The sequence below is a fragment of the Vombatus ursinus genome, unplaced genomic scaffold (genome assembly GCF_900497805.2).
Source record: "Vombatus ursinus unplaced genomic scaffold, bare-nosed wombat genome assembly UNPS02014773.1, whole genome shotgun sequence".
Classification (NCBI taxonomy): domain Eukaryota; kingdom Metazoa; phylum Chordata; class Mammalia; order Diprotodontia; family Vombatidae; genus Vombatus; species Vombatus ursinus.
The window spans coordinates 12,845,527-12,869,706 of record NW_020954551.1 but is presented as its reverse complement, the minus strand read 5'-3'; the positions used below and the strand labels follow the sequence as shown (position 1 = coordinate 12,869,706).

The 24,180-nt window shown below is 42.4% G+C and overlaps 1 long non-coding RNA gene across 1 annotated transcript in view; it reads left to right on the top strand.

The window, feature by feature from the left end:
* Positions 1–304: 304 nt before the first annotated feature.
* Positions 305–24,180, top strand: part of LOC114044526 — a 58,842-nt gene continuing 34,966 nt past the window's right edge. The window contains exon 1 of the long non-coding RNA XR_003569252.1: positions 305–380. This is a non-coding gene — a long non-coding RNA (uncharacterized LOC114044526). The remainder of the gene's footprint in view (positions 381–24,180) is intronic.

Here is a 24,180-nt window from a genome sequence, read left to right as displayed (position 1 = left end):
GGCGGAGATGCTGGGCGCTTAGCGCCAAGGGGCCGAGCCACAGACCTCCCAGCAGCCCTCCCGTCCGCCCCAGACCTGTGCCTGCGCTCCCCCGCGAGCTTCCCGAAGTTCCCACCGGCCGCCCCCCACCCCCGCCGGGCCGGACCGGACCGCGCCGAAGCCAAGATGGCGGGGCGCAGTTGGGGAGGCCTCGGGGCCCCGCGGTGGCCGCTCCCCCGCCTGCTACTGGCTCTCGGCTTGCGGCTGCTGTTGGCCGCGGCCGCCCCGGGGCCCGACGCTCCCTGCGCCTCCAACTGCACTTGCACCGGGGCCCTGCTGGACTGCAGCGGGCTGGGGCTGGCCGCGCTGCCCGAGGAGCTCCCCGCGTGGACCGTCACACTGTAAGTGCCCCCTGTTCCCCGCCACGGGCAGTGAGGGTGGGGCCCACGGGGGTGCAAACGTGTGTGCATGCAAGTGTGAGTGTGTGCGCGTGTCTGTTCGACTGTCTGTGGCTCCTGTAACCCGACCTTGCTTGTTCCGCTAGTGGGTAATGAATCAGGGTCACCCTACTCTTCCCCACCCCACTCCCCTTTTACATTATTTATTAGAGCGTGACTGCGTCTCTCTGGATTAGTGGAAGCGGGCGCCTTGATTTAGGGCTGGGGGTTGCACGTCCCAGAGACTGCGAGCTTCCCTGGTCCGGGACTGCGTCCCCGCCCCAGTGATGATGAGATGATGACTCCTTAGGGTCCTTTACTCTAAGGTGGGTGTCCCCCTTTCAGTGTTCTGCTGGTTAGTTTCATGCTCTGTCCTGGACAGCTGTGACTCTGCTAATTTAAGTCTGTTGTCCCGCAAAGAAAGTTGTCTCTTCTCCTTTCTAGATGGTACCCTGACGCCGCGGGGAGGTTATAGAGAGGTTGCTGGCTGATTCGTGACCCCTGTTAATGATCTCCCTCAAGGCCGATTGAAACTTAAGGGGGTATAGCTGTAAAATGAAAAAAAAATCCATATGAATGGGAGCAAAGGCTTGCTTTAGCTTTAAGAAAAAAAAATCTTCCATCATCTGGGGTTGAATGCTGATGCCCTAATCACCAGTACTTGGCATTTCTATAGTTACCTCTATTCTCTGAATGGTTCAGCCCTTGGGTAAACTGGCTAACTTGCCATGTACCTATTCTTCTCTGGAATGGATTGAAACATTTTCTTGAATATAAAAAGAGGTGCTAATAGAAATTCCTATCCACTCCACATTCGTATATTTAGCAGCTTCTGGCTGAGGGAACGAACTCGGTGCCAGAAACTCAAAGACAACCCCCCCCCCAAACAAACAAACAAACAAACAAAAAACAGAAACCTGATTTTTTTTTTTAAATGGAAGCAGAGTTTTAACACCTGTAGATCGACCTGAGAGAAAGTCTTAGTGTGATGGGGAATAAAAAGTGTTTCTAGAGGTAATCTGAAATGGAACGCCCAGTTAAGTCTGGAGAAGTTAGAGTCAGTCAGGGGAGTACTGTCCTGGTATTCCCAGTAGTGCTTGAACTATTGACTCACTGAATTCTACCGAGAATTCAGTAATTATGTAAATTATGTAAATTATCTCTCATATATACATGTATGTATGTGTGTATGCCATGCATGCATGAATATATACAAATAGATACAAATAAATGATAACTAACATTTAAGAGTTTATAAAAACCCTGTGAGGTGTATAGGGCAAATCTTAATCCCATTTCACAGAAGAGAAAACTGAGGCACAGAAGTTAATGCCCAACTCTTGAGTGTTAAGAGTCAGGACTTAAATCCAGGTCCTTCTTGTAGTCTTTTAAAAATAATGTGTTTGTGAAGAGACAGGGAGTGCAGGGGAGAGTTGAAACCGTGCAAAGGCTAGACTTAACTAAAGACATCTTCCCCACTCCTGCAGAAATGACCAGTCCATTGAACTGTGCCCCTCACCTTTGGCTCCTGATCCAGTACCCCTTTGCAGCATGCCAAAATGACTTTCAATTTGGGTTTGTGTTAAATAAAGTGAAGTAAAACGCACCTTTATTTCTTCCATATCTGTGTTCATGTCCAGGTCATCTCAATAATAAGTATTGAATATCTTTTGTTGTTTACTTGGGTCTTGCTTTCTGCACACATAGTTAAGTGAGCAGTTAGGCTTCTGGAGCAGCCAGCCATCCATCCATCCATCTAGCAAATGACTTGAATCCTAAGTTCAGTTTGCTCTCTTTGGCGAGATGCCGGCTGGCCAGCCCAGCAAGCATATATTAATCAGTGACTGTGTGTAAGAGGCTTCACTTATGTGCTGAGAACTCAAGCACCTGCTTCTCTGATAGAGAGAGAGAGAGAGAGAGAGAGAGAGAGAGAGAGAGAGAGAGAGAGAGAGAGAGAGAGAGAGAGTGTGTGTGTGTGTGTGTGTGTGTGTGTGTGTGTGTGTGTGTGTGTCTCAGTTGCTGGGGGCGGGGAATGCCTCCAACCCGGAGGAAAGATGAGTCATAATTAAGGGCATAGGAGGTCAAAGAGCAAGGGATCACTTATAGCCTGAGAGCTGGAAGGAACAGATCAGGAAACTGAGGTCAGGAGACGAGGGACTTGATTAAGATGACACAGGTAACAATTAAAGCCAGGATCTGAACTCAGGTCCTTTGACTCCAAATATTGTCCATTACCTGGGGGAACAGGGCATGCCATAGTTGTTAGGTTTTTTAAAATTATTTTTAAAAAATGAAACAGAGTTTGCAAAATTGATGCTAATTTACTTGGTTTGACACCTGGCATAGTGCAAAATACCTGTTTGATCTTGGGTTAGGAGGACATCAGCTTAAAAGAAAAGTTTCGTGTGATCACAAGACTTACTCTGGTCACGCCTTGTCCATTTAATTTTAGAATAAACCACAATTATGTCCAATAGCTCAGGGGTGTCATTCATGACACAAATATCTGTTAACATTTTTTTTTAAAGTCTCAGTTTTCAATGCCTGGTAGTGTGGCAGTAAGGATAGAGGACTGGCCATGACTCCAATCTATGATGCTAACTGCCTAACTGTCTCTCCCTAGTGTCCCACTAAGCTCTCTTGGCCATAAATTTCCCAGGGTTTGCTGACCTTCCTCCTTCAGGACTAGTCCTTACGCTTCGATAGCTACTGGCAGTTGTGGCCACGTGGAAGCCATATTCTGGACTTGAGAGTCTGGAATAAAAGGTCTGGGTTCTAATTGTACCTCTGAGATTTTTAATAGCTGTGTGATCATGGGCCAGTCTGGAGCAGTGCAGACTGGATTTGGAGGGACCCCTGGGTTCAAAATTGGCTCAGTCTCATACTCCCTTGTGTAACCTTGGGCCACAGTTCAGCCTTTTTGGCCTCAGTTTCCTCATCTGTGAAAAGGAGGATTGATTAGATGGCCTCTGAGCTCTTTCCAACCTTAAATTTTATTTTCCTCCAATTTCAAACCACTGACACCCAGAGCCCTTATCTACTACATTAAATTATTGCTATCGTACTTGGTGAAGACCACACATTGACTCTCAATAATAGCTCCTATTTAAATGGCACTTCGGTACAGGTCTATTATCTTTATTTCACACCTGAAGAAACTGAGACTCGATTAAGTTGTATGTTCCCATAGTTACCCACTTAGTAAGGAATTGATTTAGGCCTTTCTACCAAAGCCTTTCTGGCTCCAAAACTGGGACAGGGCTTTCTGACGTTAAGTTTTTGTTTCGTTTTAAGTGGGTTGGTGGGTTTTTCTTTTTTTTTTTTTGGCAGAAAAAAAGGGAGGTGGTTTTACCCTATGTTATCTGTCTTGATTAGACTGTAAGTTCACAAGTAGTTTTTTTTAAAAAGCCACTTTCTGAAATTTTCAATGTATAGTTCATAATCTTGTTCTTTAAGCAAGCTCGTGACAGCACCTAATTTAGGAAGGGATTAAAACAGTAGAATTGTCTGTGAGGAGTTATTCTCAGCAGCTAATAGTAGTTATCTGTAATGTCATAGTTATCTTCTACTATGCTATGACTTTACACCCTTGAAAGCCTTGTGTCCGAAGAGGCTTGGAGCTGGTTTATAAGCTCGAAATTCCTTTTACAGTCACTCAGGCAAACAGTCCAGAGGCTATGGGTCAGAAACAGCAGGGGCCTCATGAATCTTTGGACTTTGGCAAAGACTGCATTTCGAGTTAGGAGGGAAGATTGGGCCCATGGAAAGAGCTGAAGGATTGGGAGTCAGAGGGACCCAGTTCAAGTCTGGACTGTGGCATTTAATGCCCATCTGACTTTGGGCAAGTAATTTGAACCTCTCTGGGTCTCAGTTTCCAAATCTGGAATTAAACTCCAAGGTCTCTCAATGATCTTATTAAGGAAAGTAAAACTTGCCTTACTAATAGAAAAATGAAGGGGCAGCTAGGTGGCGCAGTGGATAGAGCACCTGCCCTGAAGTCAGGAGGACCCGAGTTCAAATGTGTCCTCAGACCAAACACTTGACATGTACTAGCTGTGTGACCTTGGGCAAGTCACTTAACCCCATTTGCCTCACTTAAAAAATAAAAAAAATAGAAAAATGAGATATCAAAAGGGGTTGTGTGTGTGTATGAATTGGTATAATGAAAAGCTTATATGTATTTCTGATTTCCTGAGGGACTGACTGTGACCTTTGTAATCATGCTACATTCTTAGGGGTCAGGAAGACCTGTTTAAAATCTGAGCCTCAGTTTCCCCATCTGTCCTATAGAAGGCAGTATCTTTTGCTTTTCCCAGTCTTTAGCAGTGCCTGGCACGTAGTAGGGGCTTACTGACTGACTGAATAAGAAAGCTGACCTTCAGACCCACTTGTGACATCTTTTGTGTCAGAATGAATAGCTCTTGTGAGGATCAAATGTGATGTGACTACAGGGTTTTGCCAGCCTTAAAGAGTTAAATAAATGCCAGCTGTTAGTAGTAATCACTTTGTGGTTTTTCTTACACTTTCTAAAAATGTTGATGCTTTTTCTCTCATCCCAGTCATTTCAGAGAAGTCTACCTTTTCACTCCAGAGGGAACTTTGAATGAATGAGATGAATGAAAAAGGCATTTATTATAAGCACTGAGGTCTGGGAAAGAAAAGCAAATACATAGAAATACCCTACATACTATATTTCTTTGCATCTTGTGATTTTCATCTGTCTGAAAACTATTCTCACCAACTTGATTTGAACTCAGGTCTTTCTCTGATAACAAATAATAATAGCTTATATTATTAATGGTGCAATAGTAGCATTATAATAGGAACAGGGACCTTGCACAAAGTAAGTGATTAATAAATTTTTTTGTTGTTGTTGTTTAGTCATTTTTCAGTTGTCTCTGACTCTTTGTGACTCCATTTGGGATTTTCTTGGCAAAGATACAGGAGTGCTCTGCCATTTCCTTCCCCAGCTCATTTTACAGATGAGGAAACTGAGGCAGCGAGGGTGAAGTGACTTTTCCAGGGTCACCTAGCTAGTAAGTGTCTGAGGCCAGAGACCAACTTTGAACTCTGGAAGATGGGTCTTCCTGACTCCAGGCCCAGCACTCTACCCACTGTGCCACCTAGTTGCTCCTAATAAATGCTAGTTGATTGATTTTTAATTACCAGGAAACTAAATCTGTGGAATGAAAGACTTATGAAAAAGAGAGATCTAGCAGAAGTCATAAGAATTGTGTAGGAATATGGTGAGGCACATATAATCTTTGACTTTCTGCCTGCTATGGAAGTTGGTGTGGTACTTTTAGTGAACCTACATATTTCCCAGCCACCAAAAAGTAATTTTGTCCACCTGTGTCTACAGTACATCAACTGTGGAAGAAAAAGAGCCAGACAGCAGCTTGTTCCCCAGGACGTTTGAACTGTATTGTAAAAGATTGGAACTAGATGAGTAGCAGTAATGGTGATGATAAGAACTTGTAGCGAATGAGTGAACGTGGTTCACGCGTACACACACATACCCATACTGTTCCTTCAAACAGGCTGGCAGAACCAAACAGGCCAAGGAATCACTGACCCTGGGCAGGAAGCCAGTGGCCAGACTTCTTCTCAGAACTTGGGAAGCGGCTGAACTACTCAGCCTGTTGAATAATTGGACTTGAAGCTCTTCTTTCTAGCACTCACTTTGAAGCTGCTTGATAGGACGACTTCAAAAGCTATTTAATAACTCCTGAGTCTGATTCACATTAGAACACTATCTGTGGTTGTAAGCTTCAGTGCTGAGCTCTGAGTAGCAAAGGCTTTTTACTTAAATATGCCAGGTGCAGATGTGATGAGCTCTCTGAACCGGGTCGGGGGCTGGAGTCCTGAGCAAACCCCACTCTCTGTTTCTGATTAAAGACAGAGCTTAAGGACAGGATTTCTACACAAGTTCACTTTGGGGAGATGACATTGAAAGTAAACATTTGTGAATTTCATCAACGCTGCATGAGTTCCTGCTGTAACAGTGCATTCAAATGAAAGAAAAGCCCTAGTGGAAATGTCTGTATTTTAAAAGTACTTAAATGCCTTCAGGCAGCTAGGTGGCTCAGTGGATAGAGTTACCCTCCTGGTCTTCCTGAGTTCAGATCTTGCTTCAGACATTTGCTAGCTGGGTGACCCTGGGCAAGTCACTTAATGCTGCTTGCCTCAGTTTCCCCATCCGTAAAATGAGCTGGAGAAGGAAATGGCAAAACCACTCCAGTGTCTCTGCCAAGAAAATCCAAAATGAGGTCACGAAGTGTCAGATACGGCTGAAATAACCGAACAACAAATAAATGCCTTCACCCCCGTTGTCCGTGATGTTACAGAATCTTAGATTTGGAGCTGGAAGGCCATCTAATGGTCCATCTCCCTCATTTTGCAGATGAGGAAACTGAGGCCCTGAGAGATTTGAGTGACTTGCCCAAAGTCATGCAAGTATTTAGTGGTCTAGCTAAAATGTGAACCCAGGTCCTCTTTCTGACTCCATGTTTTCTACTGCATGCCTCTGGTGTGGCTGGATTGCTAATGAACAAATGAATGAGAAAACTCGAGTCCTAGAGAGGACAAATGACTTACCCCAGAGGTAGGAAGAGAATAGTCAACGGCAGAACCAGAATTCAAAGCCTGGTTAAATTTGGACACCTCTCCTTTTTAAAAACGGTTCTTAACTGTTTCCACCTCTGCAATAGCTCTGCAGATTACTATTTGAAACAGGTGTTTGTCTGAAATTTCAGTTCTAGTTAAGAGGCAGAGCAACCTTCAGTCTTTCAGATGGGCTAAATGGGTATGAAGGTATGAATGGAGGGGGTTTAGAAGATTGCTACATTGTTCCAAACCTTGCTACATTGTTCCTAACCGTCAATTGAGGTTTTGCTTTAAACAGTTGCTCTCTGGGATGACTTTCTGTGGGGAATTGGTTTAGGCATCACTTTGAAATATAGTTTCTCAAAGTAAGTTAGGGGGAAAAATCAGCTGCTCCACTCTTAACCCACCTTTCCTAACTTAATTATACAGACTCTCCTTTCTTGTTCTAGAGCTGAGTGGGAGGGCATTCTCGGGTATAGGGGAAGGTGCAGAGTGGGCACCCCCACCATTTCTGTTAGGGGATTGTCAGCTCACCTCCTCTGTGCCTTGCCATCACGCCATCATCAAATTCTACCTTCCATGTGAAGTTGCCCTTTCCCCAGTTCATTTATTTTGTATTTTGCATATATGAAGTTCCTTATATATGTTGTTTTCTGATAGAATGTAAGCTTCTTGAAGGCAGGGAATGTTTCATTTTCGTTTTCGTATTCCCAAGCCCCTCGTAGGTGCTTGAGAAATGATTGCTAATGGATTGATTAGGAGGAGATGCTCTCCAACCTTTGGGAAGCCTCAGGTCCAAGAGCAGAGCCACTTTGGAAAAGTGGATAAAACCCATTTCAGTCTAAAAGGTGTCTCCGCTTGTGGATTGATTCGGTGTCTCTGGGGTCACCCTGCTGTGTGTGAGAGTGCAAGCCACCCATGATATGTATTCTAGAGCCTTCTGTAAGACTGGGAGAAAATGAAGAAATGCCCCAAGGCTTGGGACACAGTACAAATTGGCCGACTTTCCTTTGGCAAACAAAATTGCTTCTTTCCCCAGTTGTTACCGCCTCCTTTCTACTCCCTAAGTGTTTTCGTTGTTGTTGTTTTCTCTTTGTATAAGACCAAACACTGGGGTCTGACTCCTAAGAATCCACAGGAGTTTGGAGACCTGGGAGTCCCAGCAGTGAAACTTTGGGCAGATCCCTTAACTGCTGGGAGCCTCACCTGTCCTGCCGAAGGTGTTGGCTGGCTAGATGAGCCCTTTAAGCTCTGGGCTCTAGGATTCTGAATTGGGTGCAGCCAGCCCCTGCTGTGCTGAAGGGTCAAGGTCTGAAATGTAAATGTGTTCCTTGTCAATCCACTAAACCCCTTTGGATTTTAGATGATGACAGAAATGATATACCATTTACTAGTAGAGTTTGTAAAATCTGTACCTTTTATCGCTGATTCTCTTTGAAAGAATCTCAGCCCAGCTTCCAGAGATAGGCCCCACAGTTCTAATTAACCCTAACAGATAAGAAAACTAATTGAGGCTTAATTAAAGCGGTAAAATGGCTAACCCAGGGGATCACTCAATGTATACTCTTTGTACGCTCCTTGAAGGCAGACCCAGTGTTTTTGTTTTTGTTTTCTGTTGGTTTGTTTTTGGCCTCTCTTAGAATCCCTAATTCAGTGGTGTAGTGTAAGTGTTCAATAAATGCTTGTGGAGGGGCTGACTAGTTAGCAAGCATGGGAGCAGGATTCAGACCCAGGCCCTGCTGACATCAAACCCCACACTGTCTCCCGTATGCAAGTAGCTCGGTGACTGGAATGCTGGCCGTGTTCAGCTTCAGTTTCCTTATATGTAAAAATGGGGATGATAGGGTTCTTGTGAGGATCAAATAAGGTAACATATGTAAAGTGCTTTGCAAACCTTAAACTCTATTTAAATAAGAGCTTGCTTTGTCTTTAGGTTCCTCAGTTGCTTGTGTGTCTTGGCCTCAATATTCCTCATCTGTAAAATGGAGGGCTCAGATTAGTTTAGTTAGCTGGTTAGTTACCTGCTCTAACGCTAATCCTTGTGATGGAGATAAAATGAGATATTTGTTAAGCTCCCTGCAAACCTTAAAGTACTATGTAAATGCTAGCTATTATTATTGTTGTTATTCTAGAGAACTGAATAATCTATTGGAGGGAATCCAAATACCTTTGCTGTTAGAGGCCACGACACAATGTTGAACAAGACTGAGAATTCCTTCTGATTTCAGTTCTTAGGTCAATGACCTTGCTGGGTTAACTTTTTACCAGTTTGTGTGGTCATTAGAAACAAATTTTAAGATCTGTTACTTGCCCCATTCTCTCCTAGAAATAAACACAAAATCCTGGCACATTCCAAATACTAGGAACTAGGAAGACTGGGAAGGGGTGGTGAAATGTTGGGACATTAAGGATATTAGGTTTTTAGAGGTGAGATTTTTTTTTGAGGGGGAAAGGATGAACTGGAGAAGGGGGAGGAGAGTCAGAAGTCCATGTGGCTGGCCTGGGGGAGACCTGAGCGAGACCTGAGCAGTAACTAGTGACCAGTTGGATGATTATGTGATGGAAACCATTGGAGAGGTTTTTTTGGGGGAGGGGCAGCACAGCCTTGGTACCCAGCTAGGGTAAAAAAAAAAATTTGGGAAATAGTGAGAAGTGACTTTGTGGATGGTGTTGACTGAGATACTAATTTGTGTTTAGGGTATATATTTTTCCATCTCTATACAATGTTCTTTCTCTGTTACTTTTTTTCCCCCCTCTCTCCTGTAACAGAAGTAATGAAAAACTGGAATTTACTATAATTATAGCATTCATTTATGTAGTGAGGTATTTGGTAATTTGCAAAGCACTTTACTTACCGCCCTGTGAAGTAGAGAGTGTAAGAATTTTTCTCTTCATCCACAAAAGATGAGGAAACTGGGACCCAGGAGGGTCAAGTGACTTGCTGAAAGTCAAGCTGCTTTTGAGTGGTGGGATAGGGAGGGACGATGGGGAGAGGACTCACTTCCAAGTCTCAGGGTCAGAGATTTAGAGTTGGAATCCATTTAGTCCAAAATCCTCATTTTATCTCAGCTGAGGGAAACTGAGGCCCAGGTCTACAAAGGTAGACAGCAGCTGCCCACTCCCATGCTCTTTCATGAGGCTTCTCCCTCAGACAGCAGGTTGCGTCTCTGGGAAAGTCATTATGCTTTGAGATATTCTGTCCTCTCTATCCCTTCCTTTCTTGGCCATATCTCTTTTATGTTTTCCCTCTCATGTCTGCTTTTTCCTTCTGCTTATTTCATCAGTTGGGCCTTACAGGGTAGCTTTCAAGTCTGGCCTGATACAGTGGAAACCAAAACGGGGCTAGAGTCGACACCTGGCTTCAGATTTGGGCTTGTTCAGTTCAGCGTGACTCTGTGGGCAAGTCCTTCGTGGGGCCACATTTCCTCTGTGATCTCCTGGATGGTGTGTCCGGCTGAGGATTCTATGACTGCATCTTTGTTAAGTTCATCTGGAACATGAATAAAGGGGGAGGTTTTTGTTTGTACTCTGTGCAGGTCCGAGCTCCTCTTCCTGTTGGTGTCAGGGTGGTAGCCCCCTGCTGTTGGGCCTGAGGGGACAACACCTCATATCCTTGGCAAATAAGTGGATGGCGTTTCAAGGCAGAGTCCCAGGGAGAGCCAGGGACTCCCCGTGTCATATATTGTCAGTGGCCTGTCTCCCATAGGCAGTTTTCAACTTGTTGACAAAGGGGAAGCGTAGCGCTTAGAACGTTGAGGACTTGTTTCTCTTGGGACATTCTGGGCTGGAAACCCAGGCAGGCTTTTTCCGTAAGTGATTTAATATCTAAAGAGAGGGAAAAAATAACCCCAAACAAAACTTCTCAGGGCCCTTTGTTGGAAATCTGGCAAAGAGCAGAGGAGTTATGGACTATTGTAGTGAAGCATAATGCTGTTGGCTATCCCTTGTTTGGTGCTTGAAGGCCTGCAATGCGCTTTATTGACTTTAATCTTCAACAATCCTGTGAGGTGTTCTTATTGAAATGGAAACTCTTGGACAATGCAGATTGCTTCTTTCCTTTCCTTTGCATCCTCAGAGCCTAGCACAATGCTTGGTTACATAGTAGACCCTTACTAAATCCTCTTGGTTGATTGATTATCCGTATTTTACAGATGAGGAAAGTGAGACTCTGAGAGGATGACTGCTTGTGATTACAACCCACCAATTGTAAGGGAGGGCTTTTAGGTGAGATTTGGATTCAGGTCTTTCTCATTCACAAGTCCCTCTCTTTCCACTGATTGGGCAGGGGGTCTTTTTAAAGATCTACTATTTGAGGGAGGGGAATCATATGTCTCTGGCTTTCCTCTTACCATTGCCTAGGTCGATATGGGTATTTTAGTTTGTTTTTTTTTTTTTTTTTTCCTTGGTGGATGGCCACAGTAGGGAACTCTACCTCATGTAATGGGGTAGTGTTCTGCACCTCCCTCCTGTTTTTTAACCTGGCATAACTGGTGTAAAGCCCAAGGTACAAAACTGATTGGGGCATTACAATAAATGTTTGTCTTCTTCTGAGCCAGGATGCAGATGGCCATCAGTGCTCTCTGGTAGCTTGTTTTGGCAGGAATGGAAACTCAGAAGATTGAATGGAACTGTGTGATACCTCTTAATTGTAAATATCTGCTGTTTATCACTTTTTAAAGTGGACTTTTGGGGTATTCTGATCTAATCTTTTACAATCTTTGAATGTTTTTCTAAAGGTTTCAAAATGCTGGGGGGAAATGAATGAAGTAAGTAAATTTATATCATGTAAGCAGAATTAGTTGAGCTCAAAGAAGCTTTATCCCCAAGACAAGCTTTTTAAACTGCTATTTAAAAAGCACCTGTTCTAAAGCATTCGACCCTGAGCATTTGGGAATGATTCCTGGTGCACTCTTGAATTCCTAAATAGCCACTTAGGGACTATGTCTGTTTCCTTAGTTTCAATGTAAATTTCACTGGCATCTCTCAGCTATTTTTGTGGGAAAAGCACAGGACCTAGAATTAGAGGTCCCACAAAGTCTTGCCTTTGTTATATGCTCCCCACCCGAAGTTGGACAAGGTTTTATCTTTTTGGGTGGACAGTTCATGGAAAATGATTTAGATTTAGAGCTGGAAGGGCCTTCCGAAGCTACCAAGTCTACGGGTCTCTTCTAGCTCTACATCTGTAGTCTGTGATAGACTTTTTCCTGATCCAAGTAGCTAAGTATGTTGCATTGCTTTTTTTTTTTTAAAATAAGCTTGCTATCTATGTACCCCTGAATCCTGAATGGCTTCTGCCTCTCTTAGTAGAATGGAAGCTCCTTGAGGGCAGGGGCCATTTTTTCATTTTCTTTTGTACCCCGAGGCCTAGCACTACACTTTTAATCTCAATAAATGGATGATCTAATAAATATTTGAACTGAACATAGATGACAGATATTCTCCCCCCCCCCCCGTATTGAAGAAGTGAAGATTTATTGTGCTGTGACACATACCTACTGCATAGCATTCTACTGAAAATTCTAATTTCTCTCTCCTTGTTGGGGAAATTGCAGTTAGCATGTTGTTTCTCTCCTGATAAATTAAAAGAAAATTTTTTCTCAAATAAGAAAAATCTTTATTTTCTCTCTCCTACCCCACTCGCTCACCTTAGAAAAAGAAAAGTAAAAACAAAACCCATGTAACAAATACACAGGTAAAACAAATTCCTTAATTGATGATGTCTAAAACAATGTCTCATTCTATACACCTTGAGTCTCACCTCTCATAGCATGAGGTTAACAAATTGTTTGTCCTTGGAGTATGCAATGACAGCAGCCCACTAATTTTAAGCCCTTGAATTTAGGGATGACAGTTCCATATGAGAAGATCTGAAAGCCTATTTTTTATTCCTAAATGGTTCCGTAGGTAACAGTGGCCTCATTAATAGATAGTTAAATGGCCAAACAGATGAGCAACTGCCATTCCTGGGCATGGTGTTAAGTGCCAGTCTTCTGCCGTAGCAGCTGAATGAATGATCTGCTCTTTAAGTATACATTTTTAATGAAGTACTTACTGGTCAGGGTAGCTTTGATTAGCTGGGGATTCATTAAGCCCTTCTAACCAAGTAGGAAAAACAACATGCTTTTGTTTAAATTCTCTGCCCCAGAAAACTATGAATTTTCACTCGAGTGCTGCTACACATTTGAATCCCCCATAAACTTTCCTGGCTCTCTGGGCAGCTGTTAGTTGGTTTTTCTGTTGCTTTATTAATTGTTTGAAATCCATTAGCAAACAATAAATGCAATTAGGGTTTTTTAAAAAATGAAACTTTAAAAATGAAGCTTTGAGAGATGCCTGGTTAAATAAATCTTAGTTTAAGTAAGTGCTGCTGGTCTTTTGTCAGTGTGGGGTTTGAGGGGAATTAAATGTGGTTGACCATCCAACTAGGGGTGCTTGAAATTGAGCTGTAACTGAGAATAATTGACAAAAGGTACAAACTAGCATTGTAGGGTTAGAGCTGACAAGGACTTTAGAGACCACTGGGTCTGATCCCCTCGTTTCACAGATGGGGGAACTGAGGCTCACACATGAGGAAAGCAACTTGTCCTCTTAGGGACAGGGGCAGGATTTGAATCTGGATCTTCTGATAGTAAATCTCTAATACCATGCAAATGGGGGCTACTGGAAATGACAAGGCTTTCAACACGTTCGTTTTGAAAATGCTTTTAAGTGGCAGACGAACCTTAATGTTCTGTTTATTTCTCTGTCTCTGCCTCTCCATCTTTCTCTCCTTCTCTGTTTCTCCATCTGTCTCTACCTCTTCATCTGTGTGTCTCTGTCCTTTCTTCTGTTTCTGACTCTGCCTCTCCATTTATTTCTCTCTTCTCTGTCTGTTTCTGTCTCTGTCCATTTGTCTCTGTCTCTGCCTCTTCATCTATCTCTATCTCTTCCTTTCCATCTCTCTGTTTGTCTCTGTCTCTGCTTCTCCATCTGTCTCTGTCCTTCCCTCTCTTTGTCTCTCTTCCTCTCTTTCTGTCTCTGTCTCTCCACCTGTCTCTCTCTGTCTCTTTTCATCTTTCTTTCTGCCTCTCCATTTGTCTGTCGCTGTTTCTGTCTCTCTCTCTTTGTCCATTTCTCTCTGTCTCTCTTCTTTTCCATCTCTGTTTCTGCCTCTCTTGTCTCTGTCCTTCACTCTATTTGTCTCTCTTTCTGTCTCCATCTCTCTCGCTCTCTTTCTCTTCATTTGTCTGTCTCTGTCTCTACCTCTCTGTCTCTCAAGTTTATCACAGTCTGCAGATTGCTTTAATTTGACATAGCTCTGTTAGAAACAGGGCGGGAGTTTGCTTGTACAAGTTCCAATTACTTCCACTCTGGTTTCCTGCTTAAATCGGACTCGTTGGTTTTGCAAGCTGTCTTTAACAGGACACAGGAAGCCCCCGCCCTCGCCGGGGGACGATGGGATTTTCCCGACGTCTTCTAACTCTTCTGCCATTTTCTCCACCTGGGGTAGGTTGTGCTCCTAGCCTGTGGGGAGTCTTCTAGCACAAACTCTTCCCAAAGCTTTGAGAGCTTGTAAACAACCAAAGGAGGAGAGACTGTTCCTTCCAGGAAATTGGTTTGTTGATGCTGGGCTGCGATCGACATCAGACGCCCAGTCTTGAGTTGGCCTGGCCGGTGTTTCATTAGGTCTTTGAAGAGTGGTCAGAGACAGACAGATGGAGAGGCAGAGACAGAGAGACAGTGAAAGTGCACCCAAAATACCAAGGAAATGTTCTGGGCCAGCCACCTCCCAAATCCTTTTCCTAGTGAGCCCTGCCTTGGTTTCTGCATTCCTTTATCTTTCAAAGTACCCAAAGAAAACTTGCTTTGGGAAAGGAATCTTCCCTGGGAAGAAAGCAGGACTCCTGGAGATGTGGGTACTCTTGCAGGGGTTCAGTTGAGAATGCAAACTCAAACTTGATTTCATTAACTTGGGATTAATCCCTGTCAGCCACAATTCCTTTTTTTCCTCACCATTCATAGGATGATAGGTCCTGAAGGGACCTTAAAGATCATCCAATACAGAGGATCTCAAAGTGTGGTCCTTGAGACGTTTCTGAGCCATCTGGGCTGTCCAAACTGTTTTCATGATGATGCTGAGATGCAATTTGCCAATGAAAATACTGCCTTTTCCAACTATCTGTCTGTGTGAAGGATATCTCAACAGATAGATGCAGAAGCAGATAGGAGAATTCAACTGTTTTTTAAATCAGACAGTAAAGATATTTGTAAATATATGTAATGTTTTTGTCTAGAAAAATCATTTTTTTGTGTTATATTGACAAATATGTTATTTATATTGACATGTAGTGGGTTTATTGTTATTTTTAACGGAATAAATATTTTAAAAATATGTTATTTATATTGACATGTAATGGGGTTTATTATTTTTAACTGAATTAATATTTTAAAAAAGTATCAGTTTTAATTTCTAACCCACATAAACAAAAACTCTCTGAGGTCCTCATTAACTTTTAAGAGTCTAAAGGGTCCTGATATCAAAAAGTTTTAGAATTGCTGATCTAATCCACACCTGCCCCCAATTTTTACCATTATCCCTGAAGGTAACTAACATTTATGTATGTATACTATATATGTATACTATACTATATACTTATGTATATTGTAACATTTATATATGTATACTATACTATATGTATACTATATACTATTTATACTATATACTATTTATATGTGTATATTATACAATATACTATTTATATATGTATATTATAACATTTATATTTGTATACTATCATTGATATTATTAAATGAGATAATAGATGTCAAAGTGTTTTGCAAAGCTGGAAACAATATCTGAAATTTAGACATCATTCTTACATTTAAAAAAAAAATCATGAACTTGACTGCCATTAACAAAAAAGAACATTTCCATATACAGCAGTCTGGCACAATTCATAGAATGCACTCAGATCCTGCCCAAGACATTTACTAGATGTGTGACCCTGGTAAAATCACTGAACTGCCTTCTGCCTCAGTGTTCTCATCTTTTAAATGGGGATCATGATAACAACTTTCTCCCAGGGCTGTTGTGAGGATCAAGTGAGATAACAGTTGTAAAATACACTGTATAAATTCTAGTTATTATGTAGTGGCTTCTACAAGACACGGAACTCTCCCTTGGCTCTAATTATAGTGTTAGTACTAGGAAGTTACCAAGTAGCTTTCATTCGTGGCCACCATAATAATTACTGTAAGGGCCCATGTTTCTCTAGTGCTTTGTTTACAAACTTAGTCACGAGTATGTAGCCTGAACCAAGATTGGATTGCTGGTTTAAGCTTGGAAAGAGACCTTGGAGAGCCCAGGCAGTGGCCACTCTCGAATGGCAACCTGACCCCACCATTTTTTTATCTGGGAAGTTGATTGGCATTTTTGACTCTTCATTCGGACACCTTTGAGAACCTGTCCTTCCATGGAATATTTTCAGAGAAAGTGAAATGATGGGTAGGAAGATTTACTGCTCACTCTGTCAAGATTGGCTATTCCAGTGAGTGAAGAAATATTTACATGCCAAGGGCTGGTCTGAGGGGATACAAAGACAAAAATTGAAAGTTTCTGCCCAACACTCAAAATTTTCTTTTCTTTTAACATTATTATAGTCATTGTATGCATTTTCTGATGATTTTTATCCTGTATCAGTTCATAGAAACCTTTCCAGTTTTTCCCTGAATCTCAGCCATTTGCCATTACTTATATCATGATAATCTTCCATTATATTCATGTACCACAGTTTATTCAGACAATGTTTCCCCCATTTTTTATTACCACAAAAAGTGTGGCTTTGAGTAGCTTGGCATAGATATGGATGGGACCTTTCTTTCTGACTTATTTCTTGGGCCTATATGTCTGCTACAGAATAGGATCTTTACCCTTCCTGGGCCATGTTCCCTTGGTAGTCAGACCCACAGAGGCGGCTGGCTCACACAGAATCCTGACGTTAGACCTTTGGTTCTAACTTTTTACGAGTGTAGGTCGAGGAAGGAAAAATAAATGAGAAGTGTGGTCCTTCCTTATCCAATTAAATGTAAAAGTCTCCTTCAGGTTCGGCTCGCATGTGCCAAGTCTACCATTATTACAGGATTTCCTGTTGGCTGTAAGAGATCTGGAAAAGCCAACTCATCCTTGTGACTGTGCTTCTGAAGAGATGCTTATTCAACAGTCATTGGCTCATGGATCTCTTTAAAAATAAAACAAAACAATGTATGGTTCGCTCTGGAGTTGCTGGAGCATTTAGGGGGAAATCTTGGAGTTCTACCCCTACTCTCAACTTATAAACCTTTGCAAAATAGAGTCATTGGATTTATTTTTCAGAGTTTTGCAGCTGGAATGCAGAAGGGGGCTACAGCAATGTTTCAGCACTCCGAGGATTTGGGAATCATAACAATTAGGAACTGGTTTAGGATAACCCAGAATTTGGATTTAACAATTTGTTCTTATGCTACCCCAAAATCAAAGTTGAAATAATCCTTTAGGCTTGGAATAAAGGGTTATTTAATAGACCCAGGCCTTAAATTAATCTTGAAATGCCATTTTTTTTTTCAGGGTAAAGGTGAGTGTGACTCAATATAAATTTAAAGGACACTTTATTTGGTGTTAGAGGACCTTAATTAAAATCTTGGCCAATACCATATGCTACCCTTTGTGACCTTGGATAAGTCTTTTTACCTCCAGGGAGAGAGGAGGATGGGGAGGAATTGAACTAGCTTTAAGGTTCTTTTCAACTCTGATTCTATGATCCTGTAAAAATCTATATTTTAAGGACATCATTTATGTCTCCAACCCTGTTCTTTTTTATCATTGATAATAATTTTAATATCATTATTACTTTTTGATGGCATTTGATGACTAATGTTTCAAATCACAAACCGTCCCTTTAAAAAATTTTGTCATGCAAGAGAAAACAGCACTATGACCACATCTGACAACATATGTATGGCTTCTCCAACTCTGTTCTTTATAAATTCTAGTAGTTAGGGCATGCTGAGACCAGGGGAGGAGGTTATAGTGAGCCCATGGAACATCAAAAGGCTCTTTGATTTCCTAGGTTCCAGTCAATTCGATTCAATAAATATTTATTAAATGCCTGCTGTGTGCCAGGTATTATGCTAAGTGCTGGGGATACAAAAAGAAGCAAAAGATAATCCCTGCCCTCAAGGAGCTTAGCAAGGAGTCCTTCCAGGAACTGGAGGAAGGCACTTTGGCTGAAGAATTCACCTGGTAACAGGCAGCTAGGTGGTGCAGTGGATAGAGCACCGGCCCTGGAATCAGGAGGACCTGAGTTCAAATTCGGCCTCAGACACTTGACACTTAGTAACTGTGTGACCCTGGGCAAGTCACTTAACCCCATTGCCTAGCCAAAAAAAAAAAAAAAAGAATTCACCTGGTACTTAGTGATGAGTTGCTTTCGATTTATGTGGGCTGGTCCTTAGTTGGGACCCGTATAGTCTTGTCTTTGGGCAGACTTGCACTTACTGGCATAGAGTCCAGGGTCAACCCCGTGATACCAGGAGGTATCTGTAGGGCTTTAGTGGAGGAATCAGTTTGAAAACAAGCAAAAAAAAAAATTCACTTTGAGGTTTATGTGTTGCTCCAAATTATTGTGACCCCTTGCATTTTGGTCAGATGTCCATTTTAATATGCTGGTTTCCTCTCCTGCCCTCTGATTTTGTCCAATACATGAAGGGAACTGTGCAATAAAACGTTGACCCATAGAAACCCTTCTCCCTGTGCTACCAGAGAGAGAAGAGCAGGTGCTTGTGCTTTTCCGTGCTCCTGACCTTTGGCCTTCTTAGAATTTCTTCTTTCTGTTCTGCCCCCAGCCCGGTCTTGTTAGCCTATTCAGAAATCTTACCTTTCAAGGCCGTAGGTCAGAGTGAGCTTTCCTGGATTACTGATTCAGAGCGAGCTCTTCCCTGACTTCCATAGAACTAGAAGAATTCTATCCAGGCCACATCCCCCCTCCATTTTTAGCAAGGGAATCAAGAGTGGTTAAGTGCCTTGCGCCAAGGTCAAGTACCTTACCCCAAGGTCAAGTCCAGCCCAGATTTGAACTGAAGGGCTTGACTACCAAGTGTCCTTTCTACGTCACTGCCATCCTGTGACTTAATGTCACTCTCCTTTGGAATTGATCACACACCATTCTGTGGCATCTGGTATTGTTTTTCTCTAACTGATATTTATTCCTCATCTTAAGGCAGAAACACATGAAAAGTATTTCTCTAAGCTCAGGGTCCTCTAATCAATCCTTGATTACAATTTTCAATTTAATTGAATATTATTCTGAGGAGGGATCTCTAGGCTTCACCAGATCTGCCAAAGGTGGGTGGGGTCCAGGTCACACAAAAAGGTGAAGAAGCCTGAAGTAAGTCCTAGGTCCCTGGGGGATACTTCTTTGTATAATTTCTCCCCATTCCTTTCCCCTCTCCCCTCCAGAAAAAGAGGACGGGGCCTTATAGTAGTAAACACTCAATAAATATTTGTGAGTATGTGGCTACTTTACCAGAAGTCTTTTGGGATCCAGATGTTTCATCAAGGCAACCAGGAAGCTGTGGGGCTGGCCTCTTGGAAGGAGCTTGTGTCATGGGGGCCATTCCTTGCTTGCCCTGGACCTTGGACCAAGAGAGCCTCCTGTGTGGGGACTCTGTCCAGCTTTAAATCCATGATCCTGTGAACCCTGTTGACAGCAGAGTCAGCTGATTATGGGCGGTGGATGTGGCTAGAATTCAGTAGATTCTTCTGTAGCCAGGCCTCTCCTATTGAAGAGCCTAGATTTAGAGCTGGAAGAGGGACCTCAGAGATGATTAATTCCCAACACCTTTTGATTTTACTGATGAAGAAACTGAGGCCCAGAGAGGTCCTCAGATTCCAAATCCTGTACTCTTTTCACCACTATAGGGTCACAGAAATAATGGTCTGCTTAGACATCATTGCCTGATTTTCCGTATGTCATAGTCTGGACTTGAAGCTGAAAAAATTAGCATTTGCAGAAAGATTTGACTTAGAATAAAATTTGCTGATTGTTCTCCCTCCCACAGTCCCATTCCTTCCCTTCCCTCCCCCCCCCCCCCCCCCCCCCCCCACACTCTGTTTAAATTGAGAACCACTTCAAAGTGTCGGATGTGTCGGTGCCAGACGCCATGCAGTTATTGTTAAAAAGAATTTGGAAATCTAATTGAAAACAAACTTTTTTTTTTTTTTTGTTGAGCAAAGCAGATCAGGTTGAGCTTTTGCTCTGGAAGGAGATTCCAAGTTTGTCCTCCACTTGGAGCTGATGTCTACACACTTGTCCTGAGAGATGAATCATCCGTACATTCTCCTACATCTGGTAACTGTTTGCAGAGTTCAGAAATGCAAGCTAAAGAGACAGACCAGGCTTAAAGGGACCGGGTGTTTGCAAGGTTCTTCCCAGGCTTGAATTTAAAAAAAAAATGGGCTGACCCAGAATTGGCAGAATTGGTCAGGAGTTTCCTTCTAGATGCCCTCTTTTTTTATAAAGCACATAACAGCAACAGAAAATGGAGTAGCCTCACTTATTTTTTGAGGCTCCCCCTCTTCTGTATTTTGAGGCAATACTTATCCATTAAAAGTAAATGTCATTTTTAGGTTTTGAATTCATTTGAACTTTTGTTATATGTCTTTTGTAAGTTGAATTAAGACCCTAGGCAGACATTGGTGAGCAAAGAAGTCATGGGACTATAAAAATAATAAGAAGAACAACATCAGTAATAATAACATTAAGAATTGACCTTTATTCATACGATGCTTAAATGCTTGCCCAGAGCTACACATACATCTTCTTACAACCCTTTAAGGGGAGGTGCTGTACGGATATTATTCACATAGGAATCAGAGATGAAGTGAGTCCCTTTGGTTTCCACAGCCAGGAGCAATTATACATGGTTTAGTTTTCCTTGTTAGAAAACATCAACAGACTTCATGGAAGAGTTATTTTATGTTGGTCACTCCCTTCCAGCTAATCCAATGTAAAACTCCTTGAGGGTAGGGCTTGTGGTCTTTTTGGACTTTTGTATCTCATTGTTCCTGGCCAGGGTTGAGCCCATAGCAAGAGCTAAAGAAATACTTAATGCGTGGAACTCTCATCCTGAAGTGCTGATTTCTTCCCCGGCAGTTATGTGTCAGAATCCCTCTTGGGTCTGCCTCGTTGGTGTGGGGTACTGGAACTGTAAAAGCATATGGCTTACCATCTGCTGTTTATTGTTTCTGTTAGGTTGTGGTTTGCATTCACATACGGTATTTCTTTGGTTTCTGCAGCAACTGAGAATATTATATGCTTGGGGATCAAAAAAATGTAAACTATTTATAAATGGTGAAGTATTCTTGGGGTTGGGAAGTGTTGTTTTTCTCAAATGTGTGTATATTTGGCGGCTTTACGATAATCTCCCTGATGTAGCCTTTGCAGATCATGGCACTGTTGGGATGGACCGGTCATGTGATGACCTTGTGTAATGAAGAGAGCAAACAGCCTTGGTCATCAAACACTGGGGGTTAACTTTGCACTGCCCGGGTGTGTGGGTTGTGAATTAAAGAATATTTATTTGGGCAGGTTAGTCGTCTGGCACAGTTCATTCTTGCCCGGTCTTCGTAGGATCTCATCACAATTCTTCGTGAGATGGCCCTGTGGAGTTTCTCTTATCAGTTTGCAACTCATTTAAAAAAACTAGAGGCTGACAAATCAGTGCTTGAAACTCAATGGAGGAAGTTTTTTTGGGGGGGGGGTTTGTGTGATTGTTGGTAATTTGCTTATATATTGGGAACAGCTCTTGGTCTTACATTTTAATTTCCCTATGTATCTTGAATGAATGAAAAAAAAACCACATTTATTCAGTGCTTATTGTGTACCTTTAATTAGAAGCAAACATTTTTTTTTGTTTCCTGCTGATCAATTTCTTTTTCTAGTTATATTGTTTTTGTTCATGCTACGTGGAACTTTGAAGCCACCAAAAAACTTGAGAGCATCTAATTCAGTCCTTAACTTAATAGAAAAATAAGGCTTGGAGAGTTGAGTGCTTGTGGGGCTGGGATTAGGGGGCTGTGATGTTAAATGCTCTTTTCTTCTGGTTTCTACATTTGTATATGATCAGGTTTTGTCAAATAGACTCTTATTTGAAATCTTCTAAGCGACCTAGGTATACTGAAGTAACACAACCTTCTGTCAGGCAAATACTTCTCTCCCTCTCCCATGATCTCTTTTCAGTCTAGATTTTTATGTATTGGAGTTGCTTAAAGTGAAGTCTATGGAGGTTATAGCATGGCACTGTGGAGAGAATGTTGATTTTGGAGTTGGAAGATGTTGCGTTCAAATCCTAGCTCTGCTCTTTGCTGCTTGAATGACTGTCAGTAAGTTGCCTTCTCTGGGCCTCAGTTGCCTCTTTTGTAAAAGGATTTGATTTACTTGAGGTCCTCTTCTAGCTCTAAAATCAGGGTCCTATGATGGCACAACTAGGGTTTTATACACCTGGACCTGCCACTGTGTCCTTGGGCATTTGCCATCTGATTTCATTAGATTCAAATGAGATTTGGCTCCAAGACCTGAATTCTCCTCTAGCTCCTGTCTTCTGCCTTCGCACTTGGCTCTTGTATGTGGTTATGTATCTAATCCCTATTTTTAGATGCTCTTGTTTGAGCTTTCTTTACCCATTGTTTTTCAGTCGTGTCTTAATCTTTATGACCCCATTTGGGATTTTCTTGGCAAAGATACTGGAGTGGTTTGCCATTTCCTTCTCCAACTCATTTTACAGATGAGGAAACTGAGGCAGAGTTAAGTGACTTGCCCAGGGTCACACTAGTAAGTGTCTGAGGCTAGATTTGAACTCAGGAAGAGTAGTCTTCCTGATTCCAGGCCCAGCATTTTATCCACTGTGTTACCTACCTGCCCACAAGGGCCCTTTTTATGCATACAGGTGCGTGGAGTTTCTTTTATGGAGACAGTCTTTATTGGCATCTCCCCCCACCCAAATACTGTTGGCCTCTTTCTTCCCCTTCAGACATTTGAGGTAGCCCCATGGTCAAGGTCTGCCTTTGGCTGTTTTTGGCATGAGAGACTAGGGAGAGCTCCATTCCTCAGTGTCGCATTTGGCAGGTGAGCCTTCCCTGCCCTTCCCAGCTGTTGACACAGGCTCTCAGCCTCCGCTTATGTCCGAAGGAGGGGTCACTTTTTACTGAGGGAGGCTCAGGTTTAAGTTTGTCTAGACACATTTCCCCTCTGAGGTTAAGACGCTAAGTCATTGCCTGATGCAGGTTTCTGGTTGGCTGGTGGTCTTCATTGTTTTTCTTCACACCCCAGCAGAATAACTTTCTCAGCCACTTCTGTAGTCTTATTGAAGGGCCTATTTGCCCCAAGGCAGGTCCCCCCAAACTCCTAATCACAGACTGATGTACTCGAAGAGTAGGGATAGGGATAAGGACCGAACTTGCAATTTCATCAGTGTAGAGAACTCCCAGAGGAGAAAACCCCTTCCACCACTGCAGATTGGTACCTCTGAAAATTTCTGGTTACACAGTTGACTAGAACACTGAGACATTAAGTGACTTGTCCAGAGTCACACTAACCCAGTTCTTCCTTGGCTGTAAGATCATCACTCTACCCACTTTGCCAGACTGCCCTATGTGTGGAGTTCTGTTGATAAAGCTCTCTAAACCCTAAACCCCAGTTTAACCTGCTACCTGCCTTTTCCAGTGCAAAGTCCCTCCATCTCCCCCTCTCCTTTGTGTGTCAGAGTCCTAGAATTCTGGAATATATATCTAGCCCTTCCTCGGCCTACTGAGGTGAGTAGTAACCCTCCACATACTTCTTTCTTTTCTAGTTTAATGAACAGTGTGTCTTCCCTAAGGCTCACAGAGCTACTTTCTTGGATTTTAAAGGATTAAACATTTAATAATTACAGACCCCTCTAGCACTGAATGTTGCAGAGCTGAGACAATTTAAGCCAGGGGTGGGGTGGTTTGTGTGACTGTCTATAGTGTTCAGCCGTTTTGTGGTCTCCGCCAGCATTGTTCACTCAGCGGCATACACATAAAATTTCTTGGCCATTGGTGGAATACTTTTTAATCAGGGTGTGGGAAAACTGTGAAAGGTCTATACATTCAGTGTTAGTCCTG